Source organism: Ammospiza nelsoni, chromosome 2, assembly GCF_027579445.1.
Source record: "Ammospiza nelsoni isolate bAmmNel1 chromosome 2, bAmmNel1.pri, whole genome shotgun sequence".
NCBI classification, from domain to species: domain Eukaryota; kingdom Metazoa; phylum Chordata; class Aves; order Passeriformes; family Passerellidae; genus Ammospiza; species Ammospiza nelsoni.
In genome coordinates this window covers 52243048-52257507 of record NC_080634.1, presented here as the reverse complement: position 1 = coordinate 52257507, position 14460 = coordinate 52243048, and the positions used below count along the sequence as shown (strand labels likewise).

The window sequence follows — 14460 nt, the reverse complement described above, 5'->3', positions numbered from 1 at the left end:
TGACTGCAAACCTCCTATCTGAGTTCCAGAAAGGAGGAAAGGCTGCCACCTTCTCCAAGAAGGAAGCGCTGGCCCTTGCAGGCAGTCACCACAAGCAGAGTCTGTCCCAATCTCCTCTTAAATAGTTGTTACACGCATTTAGGTGACAACTCTTGAACTTCTTGTTTCATTCTAATTAATAAGTAGAGAAAAACCTTTAAGTGCACTGAGCAGTAAATAAGCAGAGGGAAGATGGAAAAAAATCAATTTGTGTATGCTGCCAACTCTGTCAAGTGGAAGAAACTGCTGAAAACAATTCATATAATGATGGCCTTTAAAAAATGCTCTTTCTTCTTGTTCCAAAGGCTTCTGCCTCTTCTAAGTGGTACAAGATAAATAGTACTTCTGTTCAATTTATGAATTCAGCATGGTCCCCAAGTTTCCACCCTTAGAGCAGTTCCACATATATTTCCTGTGCCTCCTCATAAAATCTAAATTTGGCAATTTGTTTTTCTTTGTCAGGAGTCTGTAATCCGCAGTACATTTAATGCCCAACACAGTTCTGCCCAAACACTTAGGCCAATGTTGGACTAAATGTTCTTAGAGGTTTTTTCCAACCGAGATAATTTTATGATTATTTGGTTAGTTCTGTCCAGAGATTCTTTTGCAGCTCTGAAGTGGCACCTTCAGCCATTTTTCCTTGCTTGTTTAACTTCAAGGCTTCATATCAAACTTGATACAGCGTTTGTGCATGCAGCCAGCTCCATGTTCAGGGGCAATAAATTATTCAGAATAGCTTCTGAAACATAACATTTTTCTAGACATTGTCATTTCTTCAAACTATACTGAGCAGGACACAGCTGAAGACCACATTTAACCAGGAGCTACTATTCAACTTTCCATGCATAAACTTATCCTATCCTTACATAGCCTGAAAACAATATGTGTTACTTTCAGGATTAACATTTCAGGGAAGTAAATACTTGAAGGTATTTGACAGATATTAGGCAATAAGAAAGTATTATGAAATCATACCCTTGACAGTGTGAATTGTCATGGATCTTCCCTCACCCCAGGGATTGTATACAAACCCTGCTAATATTCTTGGCTGCTGTAAAGAGACAAGCATAGTCCTACCAACATGGAAGCAAACTTAAAATCCTTTCTGGGGCAATTTCAAATAGTTTCTTTGGGCAGCCCATATTAGCAACTGGAACAGCCAAAAAGCTTTCTGTGTCTGTTGACATTACTTAGGGCACCTAAGAGAGTTGTCTCAGCTTCCTCTATTGTTTCTCACTCCCTTGAGAGACAATGGGATGAGTCAGGAAAGCCAAGTGCTGGAAAGGAACTGCTTAGAGTAACCATTAGGACTGCTAGGTGCTCCAGCAGCCCCTCTGCAGCCTCCCTGTCTGCATTCATATTTACACCATGCCTCTTTCAACGCATTTAGGAAGATCTACACCAAACCTGGTTGTTTGTTTAAAGCACCAAAACGATGAGCTAATATTTGCATTGAATGTTACCGTGTTCAGCTGGGTCAAAAAAAGGGTGAAATGCCACTCCCCAGGAGAGACAAGATGACCGAAACAGATAATTTAGGTAATTAAGGTAGCATTCACAATGAATATCTTTGTCAGGATTTGGCCCTCAGACTGTAAGTTCAAAGACTTTTGGAGGAGGCTGCGCAGGCATGGGAGTGGCCAGTACAATGTCAGAGACAGCCCCTGTGTGCAGCTCTGCATTGTGTTAGCAGGGGAGCTGTGCCATCACCTTTCACCATCAGTAAATCTTCAAGGAAAAATGTAGTGTCATAAAGGAGGTTTGTGAAAGCTCCATTGTTTTTGACATTTAAAACTAAGGCAACTGAACTCTGAAAATTACTTCAGAAAACAGTAATTTACTGAAAAAACAAAAACGGATGATCAGTTTCTCTTTCCCTGATTATTCACTTACTGTCATTGATTTCCTTGTTCCATCCTTGTACTACAGTAAGGTAAATTTTATTCTCATTACTCACTGCCAAATGAAAAGTTTGACAATTATTGTATTGGCTTAAATCACAAGATTGAGACTGGAATAATTTGCTGAAATGCAATATGGAAGCTTCCATAGCATCTGTCCCTCATCTTGCCTGCTTGATTCAGCTGGCTTCAGCTTGCCAGGATGCAGCTGGCTTTCTGGGCTGTGAGCACACACTGCAGTTCATGTCCTGCTTTTCCTCTACAAGAAACCCTGAGTTCTTATCTTCTCAATGAGTTCCTCTCCCAGTCTGTGCCCATGTCTGGGACGGCCCCAACAGGTGCAGCCCCTTGGACTTGTTGGACCTCATGAGGTTCTTGTGGGCCCACTTCTCAGGTTTGTCCAGGTCCCTCTGGATGGCATCCTGTCCTTCTGTTGTGCCAACTGCACCGCTCAGCTTTGTGTCATCTGAAAACTCACTGAGGGTGCACTCGATCCCACTGTCAATGTCAGTCTTCTCCCATCAGTTGCTGCAGTCACAAGAAGAGGAGATGAATCCCATATAATTTATTCAAAAGCCAGAGGTCTTAAAGTCAATTATCATTTCTTAAAATATATGTATCCTTCTGTGTGACTTGTAAATATTTTAATCAAGTAATCATACCCTATGAGAAAGGAATCAGAAGGTTCTAAGTCTTTGACAATAAATCTGACCTGGCAGTGTGCCCAGGTGGCCAAGAAGGCCAATGCCATCCTGGCCTGTATCAGCAGTGGTGTGGCCAGCAGGAGCAGGGCAGTGATTGTCCCCCTCTACTCGGCACTGGCGAGACCACACCTCAGATCCTCTGTTCAGTTCTGGGCCCCTCACTACAAGAAGAACATTGAGAGGCTGGAGCGTGTCCAGAGAAGGATAAGGGAGCTGTGGAAGGGTCTGGAGCACAAGTCTGATGAAGAGCAACTGATGGAGCTGGGGGTGTTTAGCCTGGAGAAAAGGAGGCTCAGGGGACACTTCATCATTTTACAAGCACCTGGAAGGAGGGTGTAGTGAGGTGGGGGTCACTCTCTTGTGACATGTCTCAAGTGAAAGGACGAGAGGAAATGGCCCTAAATTGTGCCAGGAGAGGATCAGATTAGACATTATAAAAATAATTCACCCAAAGAGTGGTTAAGCATTGGAACAACATGCCCAGGGCGGTAGCAGAGTCACCATCTCTGGGAGTGTTCAAGAGACATCTGGATGTGATTCTTGGGGATATGGTTTAGGGGTAATTATGGTGGTGCTGGGTTGCTGGTTGGCCTAGATGATCTTGAAGGTATCTTCCAACCTTAATGACTCTGTGATCCTGTGAATTTTCATTATTCAGATTACGTTGAGTTTATTCAATTTAAATGATCAAAACAGAGCAGCAGTCAAGCCTACATCTGTGATCAGGTACTTTACAGCTGCCAAAGTAAGCTTCTTACCCTTGTACTTGGGTGGCTTACACTCTGCTCAGTGCCTTGCTTAGCCACTCTGAAGCACTTTTCTGAGAGGTACTATTCTGTTTTCATTAATGAGGCAGTAGAACTTAGGTGGAATTCAAGCTATCTGAAAATTGCCCTGCAATAGTACCTTCTTCTCTAATTCAGTCGTACAGGAGCATAAACTGGAGAGGAACATATTAGAGTAAAGTACAAATTTCTACTCTCATTCCTCCCATACTTTGGAAGTTTGTACTTCATTTTACCCTATGAAACTGAGACTCCAAAGCTAGAGGAGGAGAATGGTTGCAAACTTGTGATGACTTCTTCATGAGGAATAATACAGTTGTTATTATCTCCTTTCAGTCATCTTCTGCAGACACTGGAAATCTACCCAGGTAGGAGAGCTGAGCACTGAAATAACAATAGCCAGGGAGAACAGGCTATGAAATCAAGGGGAGAAAAATGGGAAATTACTTGTCTAAGAAAGAAGTGATGCACTAAGCTTTATACATTCTAATTTCCTTTGTGTGTCTGTAAGATTTGTACTTGCTGTATTTCAGTGGCACTTTCTCGAGAGCTGATAGATAAGGACACGGTGACTCGAACTTTGCAAGTTTTTTAGTGTTTATGCTTATTTCCTGCCTGCTCAGAAAAGGAGTTGGAGAACTCCTGATCGCTTTAGCAGTGATGTATTATTGTCAGTGGATAAATAATCACAATCAGCTCTTTACTATTAAGAGTCAGATAAATGCTAGCTTAGGGACTTTAATTATTAAGTTAATGAAAGGATTTTTTATTGGCTTCACAAATTTGAAGGACTAATGGTGAATATAGCATTTTGCATTGAGTACTTTTTTCTGTCACCTCAGTATTCCTAATAGCGTAACTATTTCCCATTACAATGTGGCATTTGTTGTGTCCTGCTTGTTGAGGACATTAGCTACATGACTGTTTCTACTAAGAAATGATAGGAATTTTGGAAAATAACAGTAAAGTTATAAGAAGAACAGTAATTTAAGGATATGCTTAAAAATCATACTGAAAAGAACTGGTATATTGAAATTATGTAGGAGAACATGTAGATGCTATCAAAATTACTGCCCTTCATCTCTCCAACATACTTGCATGCTGCTTGCCTGTTTTAATAAACATGCTTCACTCACTGTTGATTAATATAGAATTAAAAAATAGAAATGTATATGGCCCTAGAAAAGATACACTATTTGCCATTAGCAGATACACTAAATCACAAGATCATCTTTGGCAGGCATCAGTGGCTATAGGGTTGAGGTTGGAGAAAGGATGCACTCTGGTTTTTTTAGAATGCATCCCACAGACTATTCTGAGCAGTCCCTCCCAGCTTGGGCTCTGCCAAAACCCTCCTGGGGAAAAGTTGTAATATAAGGGGACAAAACCTGTTCTTTATCAAAAGCAGAGCCAATAAACAAATCTCCATGTGATGGAGTGACTAATGCTCAAAAAAATCAGAGGGCTGCATTGCAGTTGATTCTTCTGCAGTTTGCAAAATACCATCACTCTAAAAATGTGTAGGATATAGTATAAATTACTGACACAGTGAGAGTCTGCGAAAATTGGATAAACTAATGAAGAAATTTGGATAATTAGTCAAAAGGACAACTCATCTTGACTTACAAATTCCTTTAGAAAATTCAAAAAGTGCATTTCAACTTGGTGTTGAATTAGGTTGTAAATATATTTTATATATATAATACATATATTATAGAAGGTGAGAGTACTGAGTTACCTTGCACAGTGTAAAACCCTTGGCCTGCTCAAGTAAACGTGTAGAACTTCATAGCTGTCCTTCCAAGAAGATACTGAACTGCCAATGAATTTTGTTGCACAGCCTCATCAAAGCCCATGCGCACACATTAAAAGACCTCACAAAACAGCATTTTGGGAACCCCTGCTTTAGCGTGTTCAAGAGCATTAGTGCACTGTTTATTGTTTACATTTATTGTTGTTATTTTTATTTATCTGTAAAGCTTCAGAAGACTAGACAGTTAACACAACAGATGTTTTATACTAAAGGGGGAGAGTATTCACTACTTGTGAGTTATGGGTTTTTTTCAAATACTGACTACTTTATTTGTTGTGTATTTGAATATTTTAGAATCATCACGCTACCTCAGGAAAGAGCAATATTACTACTGGTATTACCAGAAAACATAAAAAAAGATTATGTGCTTATGATTGCACTGGGACCATAAAATAAAAGAGCTGTATCAAGATTCTTCTTGAAAAGTATCTCAAAATATCTGGAACCTGTGCAATGTGAACCCATTCAAATATTTCATGTATCCCTACAGAAGGAGAGATAAAGTCAATAGAAAATATGGCCTGTCTAAGTCAAGGCTGTGATGAACAACATTCCTCTGTCAGAGCATGGGAAGAAGCACCTGTGAGAATTACAGACTGAGTCTTAGGTGCAGGGAACCAGAAGAAACATGTAGAAATCTGTTAATCTGCTTATCATTAAAATAAAGATATTTCTTCAAGGAACAGATGGAGACACTGGATAAACTGTGGAATGGGCATAAGCAGAATTTGTGAGATCAGAAACTTGCACAAAAGATGAGGAGACCAGGGAAGGGTTGCATTTTAAAGCTGGTTTGGCTGACAAATAAGGATTGGGTATGCTTTTCAAGTCAGCCAATAGAACTGCAGTACAGCAAAGGAGAAAAAAAATAACCAAATGAAAAAAACAGAAACAGAACTTTACTGAATCAACAACCTCACAAAGTATATTTTGTAATATTTAAAAGTTCTTGAAAGGGATTAAGAAAAATAAGTTACAGATTTCTTCATACACAGAAGTCCCACTGGAAGATTGTAGCACTTCCTATAAGACATTTAGGTGCTTTTGAAACATCTTCCTAGGTAACACATGTCCAGTTAATGAAAATCAGACTCTAGTGATACAGCTATGATCCCTCTGTCCTTCTTGGCACGAAATTTTAATAAAGTAATGTTAGCTTGATATTGTAACAGACATATTTCTTTGGTAGGGCCATGGGACCCAACTGATATGATCTGACTTGCTGAGGGATCTATGAGAATTTTGGTACTGCCACATCGCAGGCTACCACACAACCAGAAATCTGTGTGAACACTGAGATCCATGACTGAACCCAATTTAGAGATACACTGAAAGAATTTAAATGTCATGAACTTCATTGAGAGTTGACAGATCTGAGATTTCATTTTATGGCATTCTTCTGGGGTTACTGTCTACAAGAAAGTGTCCTAAGCCTCAAGCCTTTCCTTAACAATCTCTCCAAGTATGGAGTATTACAAATTGTAATAAAAAATGGAAACAGATTGTTCTTTCTATCCAAGCTTTTGTACAAACTGATGCTCTTGTAAAACTCTTGCCCAGTTTTGAATTATCTCAGAGCTGAGACTTTTGCAGTGCAGAGAAGGAAACTCTCCTCTGAATTAGCTTAGAGTTCTCCTGAAATAAATCAGACAGGGCATTGAAGTCTATGTCAGCATTTGAAATATTTTTTATTCCAGAAATTAACTTCAGTAAAATCTCACCAGGTTTTTGCATTGTATTACTGGGCTCTCTTTGTGTACTTTCTATGGATTCTGAAGTTCTTTGGCATTTAGACTATCAATCCAATTTTTAAAAATCAGGTCTAGAATAGGTAATGTTTTAGCATCACAGATTTAACAGCTCATTTCTAATGTATGTGCAGAGAAACTTTGTTTGGCTTTAATCCAATCTTTGTGATGAAGCAATTAGTGATATGGTAGATAAATTACTGTAAGGTTTGCAGTTACTATTTATTGTTTCTATTCAAGCAGTATAAGGGTGACATTTCAGTATTTACATAATGAAGACTTTTCACCATGGCAAAAGCCTTGGCAGTTAGTCTGTGGTCTGATTTACTTAAACTAAAACGTAAAAAAAGCTGCTAAACCTGCCAAGAAACAACAGAACAGAATACTTCAACTTGTATGTATTTTATTTTTTACGATGTACACCACATATCAAGAGAAAAGTACACAAAGGCAGTAACTAGAAGCAAGAATATACAGACTGCCTTTTATTAACATGCCAAGATAGGTGCCTAAACTGAGGGGAAGTGGAGTACTGAGAATTTGTGCAACTAAGGATCCAGACTCTGAGAGTTCACCTCAAGCTGTACTTTAATCTGCTGTGTTGCAGATTTGTCCAGGGTGTTACAAATAACTAGTGATATATGGAAAAACTTCATGTTTGTGAGATAAAAGATGATTAAACTAAAAAAGATTACCCCTGGAAGACAGAAACATTCCAAAGACCCTAAGGCTTTTTTTAAAATAAAAGTTGTTGCAATACCATGATGCATTTCTAATGCAAGGGGGCTATCAAGATACCCTTCTGCTTTGTGTTTGGTGTAGAACAGATCAAGTGCTGTCTTGAATTGTCCAAGCCTTGTCTTGGGGGACACAGAATGCCACTGATGCTAAAAAAAAAATTGAAAGAGAGAAATGAGATTAAGAAGCCTTAGTGGGAAACCCCCAGTATTCCAAGCAAGCAGAGACAAACTCAGGTCTTTCTGAAATAAAGGCAAAAACAAATTATAGAAGTTCAGAAAATGCTTTTGAAACTCAAATTTTCCGACATGACAAAGCTTGCATTTTGCATGTGAATGACAGACAGCAAACTCTAAAATTGCCACTTCTTCAAGTAAAAGAATTTACCATGAATACGAACAAAAAATAATAGCAAACTTTAAAATAGTTGGAATTGCTATAAATTGGAATGTATACATTCAGAGTTTTTATCTCTGATCATCTTTTTCTGTGTGCAATGTTTCCAGTTTTGTAAAAAGTTCTTAAGAAGATGATTTTAAGTTGCATTAAACAGAATGAAGATATCTAAGTTAAAATAGTAATAAAAAAAGACTAGGCCTTCTTGATGGGTGCTTTTTTCTTATTTAGAAATTGTGTTCAAATGGTTGCAAATTCTAAGGAGTGCTCACACAAGCACCTTGGAACACACAGCATTTAATTCTAATGTAAATTAAAAGGAATTTTTAAGAGTAGCAAGTATGGTTGAAAACTGTAGAAATTTGAGAAGGAACATTTGGTTTATGCATCCAATTTAAAATTGGCAGTATTATCAAAAACCCCAATCTCCTAGGTACATCATGAAAAATAAAAGCATACCATTTTGCAAAGGAAGTAATTATTTTTAAATTTGGAGTTACTTTAGTTCAGAAAAAAACTCCCCAAAGATTCAAAATTTTCTATGACAGTGAAAAATTCCTTACCCTGGCTGTGATATGTCAGGAGCCTCCAGCAGCATGCTAGGTGGGCTACTAAGGAGCTTTGCAAATACAGGTATTTTACCCAGAGGAAAGCTGTCAAAATTAAGCTGTCTTTGAAAAGTAATTCAAGTCTGATGCATTGACAAATATCAATTAAAAGAAAAGAAAATCACTTGTCATGTAAGATATGAAATTACTATCACTTTGGCATTTTAAATTTTAAATTCAAATATATGTTGGCTGGGCTGCAACCAGGCTGGTTTCTACATTGTCTAAGCAGGGTTTTTCCACCAGGGCTAAACTGTACACTGCTCAGTTTATACACATTTTCCCATTCAAGAGTTGTCTAGACCAATTCCCTTTGGAATTGTTTTAGGGTTTTGGGTTTTGGTTTGTTGTTTGAGTTTTTGGTTTTTTTATGGGTGGCAGTATCACATTGGGACTACAGAGAGATGAGCAGGATTGGAGAGCAATTGGGTGAACTTGTAGGTTTTCAAGTTCCTCAAGTGCTGCGTTAAGACAGCGTGCTAAAATACAAACTATGATCCTTCCAGCTTTTATCCTGGCATGTTTGGATATACCCCAGGTACACATAAAGCTTTCCTCTCAAGGATATCTAGAGATCTTCCTAAACCTGCAGATCTTGCAATTCTACATTATATTGAATTTTGCTAGCAAGATTTTGCTTATTATTGCTACTGTTAAGTGTCCTGCATTTCAAAATACACTCGCTTGAAGTATGTAACTAGAGAAACTAGCTGAAATCCTTGAATTAGCCTAGGAATTGTTTGGTTGCAGTTATTTGCAGAGTTATACCAATAGGTCTCTTTATGTGGATTTTTGTGGTTGATGGGGTTTTTCTAAAATATGCCATATCACAGGGAACTGAAATATTTGTGAATAGAATTATCACTGCTGGTAATCATCCCATAGCAGGGGGATTTTTTGCTCTTTCTTGTAATTCTCCTAGTAATTCCAAAGAGCAATATTTTCCTGCTCTTTTTAATAACTATTACTTTTATAAATAAGTATACTTATATAATATATATAAGTTTAATAACTATTACTTTTATAAATAAGTATAAAAGTAATACCAAATACCTTAACAAGGATAAACAGAATTTTTGAATGCTTTCAGTTAAGGTACTTAACAAAGAGCCAGGCAAATACAAATAAAACTGAAGTGCTCCAATATACAAGTTATGCTAGAACTGGAAGTCAGTAACAGTCAGGCTAACTCTTGGTAAGTGAAACTCCAGGACAGGCTCATGTTTTCAGCTTCACCTGCCTCAGAACTTCTTGAGTGCATTTGTATTTTGAAGATTTTGCAGAACTTTTGGATATTTTAAAAGTAATCGCTACAGATCATTGTTGTCCCTCAACCCTTCTCATTCCAGGAGATGATGTTTGAAGCAAGGGACAGGGAACATGCCTGAACCTTAAAGTTCTGGTAACAGTAGTTTTTGCTATTTAGTGACCATACTCTTACAGCAAGACAGATTTTTTTGATCTCCAGGCCTCATTTTCCTACCTATGTGTTATACAAAAACACTAACATGGTATAAGCAAGTATGTTTAGAAGCTCTGGGAACACATAAACTATTATTTTATTTCAGGAACAATGCCCAAGGCTGCATTATCAAAGCATCTTTTCTTCAAAAATTGAGATCAAACTGATTTGTTTAACAGAAAGTGGTTTAGGTTTTTTAAGTGAGCTATCTTCTTCCCAAGTTTAAAAAGACATGCTAAAATATATAGTCACTATTTTGTTTCTGTTTGTGACTAAAAGAATCTTCATAAAGCAAGATGTCTAGGGGCAGCAAAATATTATACAGTCAGTATTATAAATATATGCACTCACCATATGCAGTCAGTATTATGTTGACTTCACAACATTTACTTTTTTATTTTTTAATTCTAGCAAGACAGGGCTTCAGCTGTCTACAGATATTAATAAGTACAAATACCATGAATAGTTAAAATTCTGGAAGTTGTTTTGATCACTCATATGGTATTTATGTATTTCTTCTGAAAGAAGAAATGTAGCTCAAATTCTGAACACTTTAGGTACATAACTAGCATTAATAATTAACAATATAAAACTACACACTACATTAATAAGGGATGACTGTTCTTGTGCATAATGTAATTATCTTAATTCAGCTTTTAAATTCTGCCCAACTCCTTCAGCTTCTTAGTTTCTATATTTTTCATGGCTATTCTTGTCATTTAGAGAAATAAAAACCATAAACCACAGCAGATTATTATAGTAACACACCTGATGCAGCAGCTTTTAGCATAGGCAGGTAGCAGAAATAGATACTTCAGTTTACCAAACAAAAGATGGCAAAAAATCCCCAAGCAGAGACACAGAGAGGTGATTTGCAAGACACATCCCAGGTACAGCCAATGGCTTGTTCAGGATGTTTTGTGTAAGGCCCTTTGCTTCTTCAGGTTAAAAGCTTTTGCCAGTTTTACTAGGCAGGGAGGAATGAAATCTCTGCAGTTTAGGTGATTAATTATCTGACACTCAAATACTTAAATATCTATGGTTCCTGATCATCCACGGGGGCTGCTGGAGTAGGCTGCAGCTCTTATAATTTTCTTCCAGAAAAACTGGGAATGTAGGAGGAAGACCAGAAGGAGTGAAAGTGGGGATGGAGCACAGCACATCTTGCCTTAACACAGAGTTAAGACATCAGCAGAATATTATCTGGATCTGGGTGTTAGGGAATGTATCCAGTTTCCACACTATAGAGAAAGCAGGCTGTCAAATGAAGCACATAAATTTCTTACACAGTTGAGGAAAAGACACTGATGTCTTTGAAGAGCTCCAGAGGGAGATCCCATCTGAGTAAGTGCAGGCATTTAAGAAACTTAAGACAATGAAAAGAAAAATGTGCCTCCTTACTCATCGTTCTCACTTCCAAAAATTTATGCAAGGAGATTTATTTGTTGCTCTGATCAGTGTCCTTATGTCACGTTGACAAGCTTCTTATAATTGCATGCTACAGCCCACAGCCTGTTCAAAACAAGGGGAGACAAAACATTAAAACTGAGCAATGTGCATGTACCATAAATTATACCTGGAGCTGGTTTTATCTAGTCACCAAGCATAATGGTATTTCTGATTTCAGACTTACTCCCACCTCCCTTTAACTCTGGCCAACTCAAAACTTAAAAAAAATATATAATGTATTGCTTGTGTTACACTGTAGTTTTAGTTACAGAGGCATTTTGTTTCCTACCTCATTCCCAATGATGAGATTTTTCCCAGAAAAGATTTTCAAAAAATGCACTCATGTGCTGCAATTTTGCCACAAAAAAAATAATTTTCTTTTAATCTGTTTTTTAATCCACTATTTCTCCCCTGCCTAACATTCAGAAAGGGACTAACAAGATCCCTGTCTTGATCCTTGGCCACAAGAGACAGGCACCTAATGAAGTTCACTGCACTCCCTGAGGGCTCTGCAAGGAGCAACCTGGCAAGGCTGACACCTAAACAGAAGCTGTTGAGAAACCCCTTTGCTGCTTATGAAAGAATAAAAGAGCATGTGAGATGAATGATACAAATCCTATAAAATCAGCAAATAAGCTCTGAACAACCCTTGTAATGCATTTTTCTTCAGTTTCTTGATCAGGGACTAATTGCTCTTCATGAGGGAAAAAAAAAGTCATTTATAAAATCAAGCGTCTCAGGATAGGAAGTGAAAATGTATTGTCCTTCTGTTTCTACAGAATTCACCTAATCACCCCAAGATGATTATCTCAGGAAAGTAATTAATTGTTCCAAAACATTTTTCAGATTTAAGATTACCACCCTCACATTCTGCAGAATTAATGCCTCCTGCCTCACCCCTTCCAGGACCTCCTGTTGCCCAAACTATTCCACATTTCTCACTGCTTTCCATCATACTCCGGTCCTTTCCTGTTCTTATATTATTTCCAGTTTCTACTTACCACTATTTTCCCAACACTGCCAATGTCTTCTCTACTTCCTTTCCTGCAGAATGTCTCTGGCACCTCCCTCCACCACTCCAGCAAGGGACAATCAATATGTGCTTTACCTAGCGGTAACTTCCCACTGCCTGGCAAATTAGCACACAAAAATAAGTTCCTCAGCAGCTATTAAAAAATTATACTGTCTGTTATCTCATCCTTAGTTTTATAGTGGGCCATCGCTTTTGCCTCTTGTACAGTCAAAATTTTAATTCAACTTGGTTGTCCCTGATATTTCTTCCCATCTTCCAAACTGGCTTGAAGGTATCTGAAATGTTCAAAAGTTGTGGGAGAAATGTCACAGCAGCTTAGCAACGCAAAGACAGAACAGTATTACTTTGTTCTCTTAAAATACCAAGGGGGAAAAGAAAAAAAAATTAAATTTAAGTGCAATGCTCTTATGGTAGCAACTGTAGCCTTGAACACAAAAGCAGGAACTTCTCACCAGTGTATGCAATTGCAAAAATATTTTTGACAATATCTCTGCTGAGGGACATTCCACCAGATTACCCCTCTGGGCAATCTGTTCCAGTCCTTGGTGACCCATACAGAAAAAAAGTCCCTCATATTCAGGTGGAACTTCCTGTGGATCAGTTTCTGCCCCTTCCCTCTTGTCCTATTGCTGGGCATCATGGAGCACAGCCTGGTCCATCCTCTGACCCTCCCTTGAGAAACTCATAGACATTGATGAAGTACCTCTCAGTTGTCTCTTCTCGAGGCTGAACATGGCGGGTTCCCACAGCCTTTCCTGGCAAGAGAGATGCTCCTCCACTCCCTTGATACACTTTGCAATTTTCCCTTGAATAGAGATGCTCCAGTTCCCCGCAAACCCCCGCTAGATCCGCTCCAGGAGCTGTGTCTCTCTTGCACGGAGGAGCCCAGAAATGGAAGATCTGCTTCCGATTACTTTTTAGCCCTGTGTACCTCTGCTTAGCTGTGCAGCCAAGGAAGGCACTCGCCTCAGCCTCCGCACGCCCAGCCAGGGCATGGGGCAGGTCTTTCCAGCCGAAATGCTCTGACATACGCAGAACCTGAGGAAGGGCGCTATGGAAAAATCACTTCTCGGAGGGGCAAAGCCACACCCGGCTGGGACAGTTTCCACCCCATGGGGCAGGATCTCGGGGCAAGGCGGAGGCAAGGCCAGCTCGGCCCCTCCGGCCCTGGCACCCTGGTGGCCCCTCTTCCCCTGAAGGCGACAGGGACGGGCCGAGCGCTCCCACGGCCAAGCGGGCGGCGGCTCCGGGGCTCAGCCTCGCCCCCTGCAGGAGCCGCTCCTCGCTGGCAGCGGCTTTTCTCCTTACAGAGCACCTGCGGGCGAGGCCTCCCGGTGCGGGGCCGGCGACAGAGGCACAGCGGGTCCCGGAGCGCGGCGCCGGCAGCTTCCGCCGCCCCTGCCCGGCAGGGCGCTCACCCCTCCCTGCCCGCTAGGGCGCGCCCTCGGCCCGCGCCGCGCCGCCCGCCAGGTGGCGCTGCCGCCCCGCGAGCCGCCGGCGGCCGCCGCCCCCGCCCTCGCGCCCCGGCCCCGCCCCTCCCGGTGACGTCACAGAGGCGCGAGCGGAAAGGGAAAGAGGAGAGACGCTGCGCGCGCACCTCAGGGCGCTGGCCCGGGCACGAGCCCCGCCCCTCCCATCCCATCCCCCGCGCGAGAGCCCCTGGAGAGGGCGGGGTTGGGGACCGTTGGGCGCGCGCGGGCGCCGCCATTGTTGGCTGGGACCGCGGGAAGGGCGGGAAAGCCGCGGTCGCCCCTCAGCGCCCACTCAGCGCCCCCGCCTCCTGC

The 14460-nt window shown here is 40.4% G+C and overlaps 1 protein-coding gene and 1 long non-coding RNA gene across 5 annotated transcripts in view; one reads left to right on the top strand and one right to left on the bottom strand.

The window, feature by feature from the left end:
- Nucleotides 1-14460, top strand: part of STARD13 (StAR related lipid transfer domain containing 13) — a 285609-nt gene that overhangs the window by 47061 nt on the left and 224088 nt on the right. Inside the window, exon 1 of one of the 3 annotated variants that reach the window (XM_059467185.1) lies at nt 3648-3797. The exons of the other annotated variants lie outside the window; for them this stretch is intronic. The gene's annotated coding sequence lies outside the window, so the exon portion shown is untranslated. Of the gene's footprint in view, nt 1-3647; nt 3798-14460 lie in introns of those variants that run through there. 3 annotated transcript variants of the gene reach the window in all.
- LOC132070346 (uncharacterized) lies at nt 7168-14068 on the bottom strand. Of its 2 annotated transcripts, none has more exons than XR_009417955.1 (3): nt 12645-14068; nt 10963-11706; nt 7168-7877 (listed from the first exon to the last, which is right to left on the bottom strand). It is a non-coding gene; the product is annotated as an uncharacterized LOC132070346 (long non-coding RNA). The 2 variants fall into 2 exon arrangements; XR_009417954.1 differs by having other exon boundaries at nt 7169-7877; nt 11596-11706.